Here is a 12,386-nt window from a genome sequence, read left to right as displayed (position 1 = left end):
CTATGAAGCTAACTGTCTATAAAATGAAATCTCTAACCGTAAACTGTATACACTATTAAATTACCAATAGTAGACTGTTTACGCAATAAAATAATTAAAAAATTAACTGCTATACAACGAAATAACTAAATAGCAGATTGTGATCACAGCGAATTAATTAAATATTCAATTGTCTATGCAATAAAATCGCTAATATTATACTGTATAATTTATAAGGTTTGTTTATTTGTAGTTAAGCACAAAGCTACACACAGGGCTATCTGTGTTCTGCACTCCATAGGTATCGAAACCAGGTTCCTAGCGTTTACTGTATACACAGTGAAATCAATAAATAGTAGATTGCCTTTACAATGGAATCGAAAATAGTGTTTGCACAATCACATAAATAAATAATATTTTTTTGGTTTTCCACTCTTGGTAAAGATATGAAGAAGTCACAACTTTTCAGTACATTTTATTTCTGAAAAATTTGTTCATTTGTGCGACGTTCCGATCATAGGTGCGATTATTGTGAAGTACACAAAGCGTAGGCTAAAACATAACGTATTTTTATATATTACATAATGATCTATCAATGAACAATTAGTTGTTCTATATAATTTTTAATCGCCTGTAAGTTAAATGCTTTACTTTTTTCTTTATGTGTGTGTGTGTGTGTGTAGCAGGAGTTTGGTTAGGTTGAAAATAATCTGAGGAAATGGTAATTAAAAAAGATATATACACAGGAATGCCTGGGTGTTTGTTGAAAGTACATTTTTTAATTTTATTTAGTATAATTTCCCTGATTCTTCTGGTTCATGTTTCATTATTATAGTTGTTTTTACCTATGTGTTTATTCATTAGATAGAGTGCTTTTTTTTATCACTGTGTGTAATTTGTGTCCCATTTTACCTATTTAAAAGACCAGACATCTGTTGCGTCATATTTTGTAAACTTTCTGGAGGTTTGGGTTCGATGTATTTGATTTTTCTTTCTGGAGTGAACAGGAACCTAGTTGTTATGCCGTCATGATTTCATGTTAACTTTTATCAGACTTCTATAAGGGATATTCTAACATTTTATACAAAAGGACTCGTGCTTCCAGTTAGGTTCGGTGGGTTTGGTTATTTTTATTTTGTCTGTCTGTTAATATCGGCTTATATGTGTTTTTTAAATCAATTTACTGTTTGTATAACAACTTTAGAAAGGAATTGGTTAATGTTAGTAAAACATTGGATTAAGTGTGTGATTTATTTGTCAATGCCGTTGGTGTTGCATGTGGTATATGTTAAATTTAGACCTTTTAGTGTGCTAAATATTTTGGTGAATTGTATGGTTTGAAAACCAATTTATGTAGTTTCCACTATACATACATTTTTATGGGGGTGGGGGGATTTTTGTGTTGAAACTTTAGCGTACTTGTGTGATGTTTACATTTAGAAAATGTATTGTGAAGTTATTTTCACCTTCCATCAGCGAATTGTCTCCCTTTATGTGTTGGAAAGAATAATGTTTGTTCATTTTTGTTTTTAAAATCACAACAAACATCGTCTACATATAGAAAACAAAACGAACGCTTGAATTAAGGATGTATTGTTTATATGATGGTGGCTAATTTACCTGAATAGGGTATTATCATATTATTATAAATCTTTGTAGCGAAAGCAAATTATAGCAAGTTGTAAGAGTTCGACTTTAGTGTTCGTGTTTTACATTAATCTCTTTATTGGGCCTTATGAAATATTTTTTGATAAACACCATTTCTTCAGAAATCAATAAATAGTAAATTGTCTCTACAACAGAAAAATAAAAAATAGAATGTACACACAATGAAATAAAGAATAGTAGATTGTATACACAACGGAATCAATAAATAATAGATTATATAATTAAATAAATAAATGATAGACTATTTATACAATGAAATCAATAATTTGTAAGCAATGTACATAAACCAATTTACTAAATATTTAACTGTTATCAATAAAATTGTTGAATAATTATCACTCAGCACATTGAAATCAATAAATAATATATTGCATATATATAACAAAATCATATATATATAAGAGATTGTCTATAAAATGAAAAGTAGATTGCCTCAACAGTAATATTAAAATAAAGTATGTTGTTTACAAACTAAACAATAAGTATCAGACTATCTAAATAATCAGTTTATTAAATAGTTAACTGTTTATTGAAATAAACTGCTAAAAAGTTAGGTACGTAGTGGATACACGATCTGCACAAGTCACTAAATAGTCGTATATTTGAAAACATCAATGTGAAGCCCACTCTACCACTCAATTTACCACATAAGATGGTAAGTGGTAAATTGAATGATAGATTGGGCTTCACATTGATGTTTTAGCATCTTAAACAGTTTGTCAGCTGAATAATTCACAAGGATAAGTTGGTAGCATCAATGCTGTATTTTCTAGAGATTTTATAAATATAAAATTATTCCAAAACTATATGAAGTTTAGTCATATTCTTTTTATTAGCCCTTGTCCAAATTGCTGATGAGGGATAGAATCTCCCGAAACCGGTATAACTCATTAACAAGTGGTAAATATAGTGGTAGATTGGCTTCACATTTATTTTATAGTATTATAAACAGCTTGTCTGGCTGTTTAATTCACAATAATAGATTAATATCATTATTAACGGTATATATTCTTACAATTCTTATATAAATATAGGATTATTATGTGAGTAGAAGACATTTCAAAACAGTACATATATGAATAGTATACTGTTTATACAGTGACGGAAATAAACTGAACTTTCAAAACAAAGGAATCAATAAACAGTATAGTGTTTACACTAACAATTAATATACAGTAGACAAATAAATAAGTCTGTCTAAATAATGAAATTACTACACAGTAGTGTCCATGCAGTAAACGCGTAAATAGTTAAAGGTGTGAAAAGTGATATAACTCAATTGAAGCCCGTCTACACAAAGTAATCAATAAGTTTAAACTCTCTGTACGAAAGAATCAATAAAATAGTAAAATATTTAAACAAAATGTCAATAAATAGCAGGCTGTATACACAATGAAATCAAGAAATGGTAGACTGTTTAAACAATACAACAAAATCACTGAAATGAAACCATTAGTGGTCAGATTACATATAGGAACAAATAAATAATAGACTATGTACACAATGAAACTAATAAATTGTATACTTTGTTTAATAGTTTCCAAGCACTTGAGTAAATAAATAGTAGAGTATCTATGCAATAAAATAAATATATAGTAGACTGTGTACACGAATAAATAAATACAATGAAAACACAGTACTAGATTGTATACACAAAGAATTTAATACAATTAAGTTAATGAATAGTAAGCTGTCTATAAATCGGAATTAAAATGAGCTACTTAAACACTAGGTTAATTAAGTGATGAACTGTCTAATTAACTAAAACAGTAATTCATACACTTTCGTAGGTATCATTTAAAATTCTTTATGCTTCAACCAGCTGCTTCATTTGATTTTTATAGATTAAATAACCCTAAGCTGGATATCTGTACGTAATAACAATAATACATATTTTGGGGCCACTAAAATAATTTGCAAATGCACTGTTGAGATTCACCCAGACTCGTGCTGCCCTTAGTACTTCTTCCATCGTGGACGTGTTCGGTTTGATTACACCTGACCTTGTAATTTCCTTTATAAAAAACTTCCACGAAAGACGGCTATATAGCATTCAACTTACTCTGCCTTGTACCTGGACGTTGGCTTTCATGACCATGTGTGTTTAATTAGCAGATCAAAAGCAAAATTTCACTAGAATTGCATTGGAGGACATGACAGTTATGTGGTCTAAGGGGATTGTTGTGACTCTAGTTTCTTCGACAATATTCCTCTTAAAAACAATGTTTGATTCCGAAGTATGCATGGTACAGAAATGTTTCCAGCCTCATCGTAATGACTTGTTGAGTCGGAAGATTCCTTTTCGTAAAGATAGCCTTTACGCCTTTACTTTTTGTATGAAGGCGCTGCTCAAGATTAGTTTGTGATGTGAATACAGAGCCCATTTCTGTCCTAAATACTCTGCTGTACGCATCTTTCCACTTCCAAAGAGAGAGCATTCAAGACTCTTTTCTTCGAAGTATCGTGTTTTTGTTCTACATCATTTAACAATCATACGAAACGAATGTTCTTCTAGCGCTGTTGAATTATCAGAAATTCGCCAAAATTAAATACATAGGCGCTACGTCGCTAGTTACGCCAAAGTTTGTATGTGTGACGACACGTTATTTTATTAGAATATGTAAATCGTTCTGATAAGATGCGCTTAGTTCCCTACAATCTGTAATAGTTAAATATGTACTATTCCATAATTTCATCCTATGAATTAACATTTTGATAACCATTAAGATTAGATAAAACATTTTTCTGAATTTCTCAAAATTATTATGGTGCATTGAGTTTGGAAATTTGAGGGGGGCGGAGATATAGCTAACTAATTTAATATCAAAAATATTCACAGTAGTCATAATCATAAACTTACTAGACATCTGCATAAGAGATTTGTTTACCCTAAATCTAGCAATTAATTTTAACATTTATGTAACACACACGATTCTTAGCAATAAAAAGGTTAAACATCTGTACAAACTAGCCAATTTTGAACACTAGACTAGTGTCTTCTTTAAGTATTCTAAAGTATAGACTTTTATACAAATTAGGTCTTTCTACTTGATTATTGAAATTAATTTTTCAATCTTGTGTGTTCTTTATCGTTCATTTAGGATCCAACCTAAAAATTTTCTTCTGAAATTTCCTTGATACTCAAGAATCTGTTCTAGTTTGTACCAGTGTATTTTTTCCCTTTACTAATTCTTTTTATCGTATTTAAATGCACAACACTTCTTAGAGTTTGCTTGGATAATAAGATAAGATCATCGGACGTGAAATAATAGTTTTGATGTATAGTGTAAAACTAGCCACTCATTACTTTTTTAGCACAAAAACTAAATATTTTGGATTTAAAACGTATTTCATCTATAATTTTTCAAAATTTAATTTTGTTTTCAGTGTTTAGTATGGTACAGATATTGTGTATTCAAATCTTACATTGCTTTGTAAACTTTTTTTTTCCCTAATGATTGCATATCTTAGACTATATGGAAGAGCATTTTCATTGTTACACTATTATCATTTGACTTTGTTTTCATAATTATTTTACGTTGAGAGCTGTCGATTTCCCTTTAATTTTATCTTACAAATAATACTAGCATTATCTCTGGTATATTTATTCCACGTATAAGTAGCAAGTTTGTTTGTCTTTTCTTTTTCATATCAGGTTTTTTATGATATACCAGTATGGTTGTTTCTTTGTCACGTGCAATTTTTATAAGCTGACAAATTATATTAGTGTATACTTACAGATGGAATATTCGAACATCTAAGTAGAGGGAGACAGACTTTGTTCGGACTATGAGCAATTTATCAAATTTTCTAGAAACATCTGCTAGGGAGCGTTAACCAATAGATTATAGTTAACAATGCTTACACCTATATTTCTCGTCTCACTTGTACAGTTGTATGCTGCTCTTGCTGTCTTTTTATTTATCCTTTCAATTCATCACAACTTTGGCTGTGCAATTCTCTTATCCATGGTGTGTTTACATTCACGATTTCATTAGCATTCTTTTACAAACTCCTTTATGATACCCACAACACCAGTGTTTTCGTGTATATAATTATAAAACAATTATTTTAACATATTTAACAGATAGGCCCGACGAAAACTTTCATTACAGAATAGGTCATGACGATTTGTGGCCAGTGATTAGCGTGATGGATTATAGATCTGTAAGTCTGCGCTCGAATTCTCTTACCGCCAAAAAAAATCGTGATCCACACTTCTGGACCGTGGGTATGTTATAAGGGTGACGGTCAATTGCCACTATTTAGTCAGAGAAGAGTACCTCAAGAGTTGGCGGTGAGTTCTGTTAACTAGCTGCCTTCTTTCTAGAATACAAGCTCAAAATTAGGAACGGCTAGAGCAGATAGCCCTTGAGTAGCTTTGCGCGAATATCCGGAAACAAACAAACAAACCTCTCCTAGATACCTTGATCTTTGTCCTTTCTTTCAAGAATCAACAAACAGGATATCGCATGTACTGACTTAAGTTATTAATTAAACACACTTATACATTTTTCACTTTGTCCCCCAAAAGAAACGCAAGTTACCAAGGTTAGTTTTTTTTCGTAAATACAAAATGTCATGAAACATTTATTTAGTTTTGTGTATCAACCATAAAATGTCATACATAATTACAATTTCATATAATTAAATTGTTGGTTATATACTGAAATTATTATTGATCATTGATTATCATCCAGTTAGTTATTGTACTTTAATTTTTTTATTTAACAAACAGAGTAATTTCCAACTTAACCTTATTGAATTCTATTGCAATTTGTGTCAGATTAACGTTGTTTATATAAATAAACACAACCCGATATTTTCCATACATCGAAACCCTTATCTCCATCTATATACCTATCCGGTAGTTAAAGTAAGAGGGGGGCCAAACCCCCAACTAAGAAATTCGCTAAGGAGAGCCCCCTCCCCTAGCTATATGGAACAAAGGGTATATAATATAAGATATTTAAAATTTTGTGGGGGAACTAAGATGAGGAGCGTACGATTATACGCGAAAAGTCATCTTCGCAGAACAAGATTGAAATTGCAGCTAACTTTCCACAATTAGGTGGATCTGGGCGTTGTGAACCTTTTACCGATGGTAATTAAACATCAGATCTCCAAAATAACGAAAACTCATATGAAGACAATGTTAATGGAAAAACATCCTAGGTCAAATAAGTAAGGAGGAAGAACTGGGACAGCTAGTGAGGTCTGAGAAGACCGATAGATACATCTACTGTCCTGGACTGTGCAGAATCTACTCTTCACCATGCAAACGTGATATGATAAACTCTGAAGACTAAATTTGATCTGTTGTTTTGACCCTACTTGGACTCTTGAACTGTGTGGTCAAATCATTTACTATTAGGCACTGTCGCCTCCCCCCCCTCTCCTCCTCCAGATACAGACTTCCAAACTTTGACCGCTGTATCTGTCTGCTAGAACGTAATCAGTCTGAACTTTTAAACTGAATATCTACCACGTTCAAATAAAACCCTCATACCATCTTAAGGTACTCTTTAGAGACAAACAAAAAGTGACTTTGAGAAAGAATGTGGAGAATCACGAGAAAAAACCAAAATTCTAAAAGACGTTATAAAAGTTACAGTTTTGAAATGAAACATTAAATGAATACGTTTCTCAGTTGAGATATTTAACTAAACTTTCTCTTGCTTACATTATGCATATCACTATTTATTTAATGATAGTTAATTTCATGCGAAATGTTGGGTGATATATTAATATTAGAAGTTAATTTGTTTTATAAGCAACACTAGCTGATCTACCCATTCAACACACGAAGAAATAGACTCGAACGTCGTCCCTGTATGTCACTCCACGGGGAGGGGGGTCTTCTTGAGGGTAGATACCAGGTTTGGTGATAATCAGTCCAGCGGTTCGTCCGTTATAAACGGACACACATACATAGATTTTTTGTCAAATAATGGTTTAGATAATGCGTCATAAAGCAGTATAAAAGTGTTAAGACGGACAAACGCACACGTTTTAACTCCAGTTGAAATGCAGGATAAGGGAGAGGTTATGATATTATTCAATTTGACGACTTAGGTACTAAATGCGTATATTGGCCACTTAAATGTGCGTGCTTTGGAGATTATTATTTTTTTTTTTTACATATTGTTATATAAATAAAAAGCACAGGTTTGTATGCGTTCAATGTATATACTTCCCGAAATAGAAGAAAGTTTATATAATCACAATCGGTCTATTCAGGGAGCATGCCCACCCCAGTGGCACAGCGGAATGTCTGCGGACTTACAATGCTAGAAACCGGATGTCGATACCAGTGATGGGCAGGGCACAGTGCTTAACACAGGTTTTTATTCAAAAAACTTTCTCACCAGTATGCTGAAACGTTTCGCTGAGTGATTCAGAACAGGCTAATGAAGGTTTGATTAAGGCAATGAAACTCTGAAATTAACTTATGCTTGCTTCTCATTCGGGGGAAAAAAACATTGACACAGTTGGACGTCTAGTCGATTTACTTGTTAAGATTTGATCTTTTATAGCTATTTTTTTGTTGCAAGGATTTTATGTATTTGGGGCAGCTGAAGAATTATCTAGAATGGGACAAGCTGTCCTAAAAGTAGTTTCAAACAAAAATAATTTGACAGATATGAAATTCTGGGGTCCAAGCTTTTTGTTTTGTAACTATAATAAGGTATTTGTTAAAGAAATAGCGGATCAGGTAAATGCTGTTGCTAACCGCGTAATTCACAAAAACAATCCTAATCTACTCCTTCCTCCTAGTCTTCTGTTTATTTCTTTGGATATTTATGCCTCCAATACTCTTTCTCTTTTTTTATTTCTCTCGTTGTTTATTACACTATTTCTTCCTCTCACTCTTCTATTTAGTTATCTGGTCGTTTATTCTTGCAGTTTCTTCCTTCGGATTTGGCCCATCAGTGAAACAGCGGAATGTCCGCGGACTTATAACGCTAGAAACCGGGTTTCGATACCAGTGGCGGGCAGAGCACAGATAGCCCATTGTGTAGCTTTGTGTATAACTTCAAACAAACAAACCTTCGGATTTTCTATTTTTTAATTAGCTATTTTATATTCTATTTTTTCCTTCCACTTCCCTATCTACCCTTCTGAATATTTATTCATCTATCTATTTATTCTCTCGCTCTCTTCCTGTTGATATAATTATCTATTTCTATTTCCAGAAACTGATCATGTATTTAATTTTACTCCCATTCACCTACATTTCCCATAGTTAATCTATCTAATTCCATAAATCTCCATTTCTTACACAGACTTTCAAGCAAAGAAATTTCACCAACAAATTCAGGGGTTCTCTGCAAAACACACAAGATTCTAAGTAAGATGGCTTTACGCATGAGTGACGTCAGTCTGTTAATCGATTCTGAATTTATGACGTTCACGAATGCAAAAACAACGAAAAAAAAAGAAGCCAAAACTAGGTCATTAATAGCATATTCGATCAAGTCACTTAGCCTTTGAATATGTAGAATGAGTTTTTACATCGTTTGGCTCAGATTGAAGATTTTTTTTTTACCTGAACCACTCACCATATACACTCTACTGATGTATTTCGACAATCTTTATTCAGAATTAAGAGGATATGGCGTCACGCGAGCTCTATGGAACCGTTCATTTCGTTCTTTACCTGCTCGGTAACCTCCTGAACGAAAGAACTGTTTAAATATACTAGTCTTCCGAACAATAGTTCTCTACTACGGTGGCTCAACGAAAGCACAAAGCTACATAAAGGGCTATCTGTGATCTGCACACCACGGGTATCGAAACCCAGTTTTTAGAGTTGCAAGTCTGCAGACATACTGCTGTGCCACTGGTGGGTTTCAACTGTAATAAATTCAGAATTAAGCATTATGTTTGTTATTTTAATATATCTATCTGTATATATATATATATATACATTAACAAAAATTTTGCTCAGTATAATAGTGGACCTCTCACAAGTTTAGTGCCCCAGGGCTACACTACAGCTAAATCCGGCCCCGGGTAATTCAATTAATGCAGTAGAAATGTGCTGCCCGCGACAACTAACCAAAATTCATGGAGTGGCTCCCCTACGAAAATCATTTCCCACCCCTGGTCTAACCTAATATGACTTGACTCAACTAATTATTATAATGCTTTCAGGAGAGGTATCCAGGTTTGTTTGATTTTTACTTTTGTGTTAGGTTGGCTGAGTGTATTAAAAGCTAGTTGTATGTAGAAGGTTTCTTTTGAATTTTTTTTTCTCATATTATTTCATTTTATTGTGTGGTCTTCTTCTCTGTCATAATGGGCTTTTGCAGATAGATCGGTATTACAGAAGTCTTCTATAATTGTTATGCTCATCAATACTAACTTTGTTTTTGTTTGTTTTTTCCAATGCATTGAAGTACACATTAACAAGATATATTGTACGTGATGTTTTGCTTTCCATTGGTTCTTTAGAGGGTTTGGTGTGTAGTAATTGCAACCGTATTTTATTGTGGTTACTGAATATTATTCAGACTTTAAGCTAGTTACATATACTCTGTATGTGTTCACAGAAGCCTTTGACCGTGAGTATGTAATGACCCAGTAAGGTCCTGGAAGTTATAAGTAATTTATGAATTTAGAAAGACTCAACTATAATTTAGTTGAAATAGATAACCATCCAACCTCCCTCCATAAATGTAGACAGCCTAAGATAATTCCTAAAGGACTTAAGGTTAACTTACGTACTAGCACCCCATGATATCAAAGATTAACTCAGAACTTAGTAACACTAAGTCCATCACCGTGTAAATAAACACAAGACAAAGCATAACAACAAAAGTTTATAGCAGAAGATAGGTTACACAATGGACACTACAAACTCTTATCAAGGTACGCACGGTTATTCAAACTGTTTACCAACATACGCATACACGCGCTAAGGAAATTCATTTATTACTAAAGTTTAGTCAAATTAGACCCTTGTTACTAGTGGAGTATCTTAGGGGTTTGTGTTTGGGTCTCTGATCTTTCTTGTATATATTAATGATATTGAGAAGGGTATAACTAATAATTTTGTTCTTTTTGCTGATGACATTCAATTCTTGAGTATTTCTAGCTGTATCGAGGATGTTGTTGTAATTCAGAATGACTTTAATCAATTAGCAATTTGGACAAATATTTAGGTAATGACTTTTAATTATAGTAAAGGCAAGGTAATGCATTTGGGTTACCAAAGTTTAAATCAAACATCTAATATAAATGGGAACTCAATAGCATGACTGTACAAGCAAATTTTTGCATAGTGGAAGATAATTAAATCACACAAACCATCAAAGCAGTGCTCTGTTGCTAGTTAAAGAGCCAATAGAATTTTAGGATGTATTTATAGGCTTATTGATTACAAGTCAAAAGGAGCAGTTATTTCTTTATATAAATCACTTGTTAGGCTTCACATGGAATACTTTGTATAGTTTTGTCTCCTTATCTAAGAACGATATTGATATATTGGAAAGGGTTCAGAGGAAGTCTACTAGGATGATTCCAGGGATGAAAGGGCTTTCTTAACTTGAGAAAAGGAAGGTAAGAGATGACTTTATTGAAGTTTATAAGATTATCTGGAGGATCGAAGGATAAGGTCTTCTGATTTATTTGTGCTATATTCTGAAGACAATAGGATGAAACGACACAAGTTTGAGATATGGAAACGATATGGTAGGCTCCTGTTAATACATTCTGTAATTTAGCCAAGATATTTGGTTTATGGAATGAGTTGCTGACGGGAGCAGTTGAAGCAAGCACTTTACAGAATAGAAATCGATGATTTCTTCAAAAGTAAAGTGTGGGTGTGCAAGGACATCCTTGAAGTACAAATGATCCTTTGTTATAGGTACGTCATGTTACATTACGTAAAGAAACTGAATGCATTCATTGATTCTCAAAATAAGAATACTCACAATACTACAGACACACTTAAACGTACAATAATAAACTTAAATAAAATCATTAGCAGAACTTCAAAAAAGTGTACTAAGTAAAGAACTAAATATCGTTCCACCACATAGCAAAATATACACCCTAAATATACACCTACAACCATAGACGGTTATAATTTACAACCTACCAGGAGAAGAAGAAAAAGATCAGAATGAAAAGAAAGTCAACAGCCTAGAAAGACATGAAATATAAACCTTATTACGATGTCAACCTAGCATAAAACATTTCCTTAGAAACTTAAAGACAAAACTATAAAAATTCTACCAACATACAAAGGTTATGCCACTGTGATAATGGACAAAGAAGAATAAACTAACAGGTTACAAATTCTAGCTGAACATGGCTTCTACAGAAGACGAGTTCTAACACAATAGCTAGCAGAAAGGGAGGGGGACTTAACCAACTCGCCAAGGAACGTCAGTAAGAAGTTGGAACAGAAACATCAAACAAATACAAGTGCACCACAACGCCACCTCACACATCTAGTTTACCTAAGATTCACAAACAAGGCTAGCCTCTTTGTCTTGTAGTTAACTGCAAAGATTCACTATGCCATCTGTTAATAAGATATCTGGTAGTAATATTACAATTAATAAGTAAAACATTTTCACATTTTAAGAACTCAGTCCATTTTAGTATCCACAAGAACATCACAAGACACAATGATCAGATACGATGTCTCCAACCTATTCACTACTGTACCAACCTCTGACACACAACAGATACTACTCGAACTGCTTGAAAATGATAAACTCTTGATG

Source organism: Limulus polyphemus, unplaced genomic scaffold, assembly GCF_000517525.1.
Source record: "Limulus polyphemus unplaced genomic scaffold, Limulus_polyphemus-2.1.2 Scaffold1855, whole genome shotgun sequence".
Classification (NCBI taxonomy): Eukaryota; Metazoa; Arthropoda; class Merostomata; order Xiphosura; family Limulidae; genus Limulus; species Limulus polyphemus.
This window is presented reverse-complemented; position numbering follows the sequence as displayed.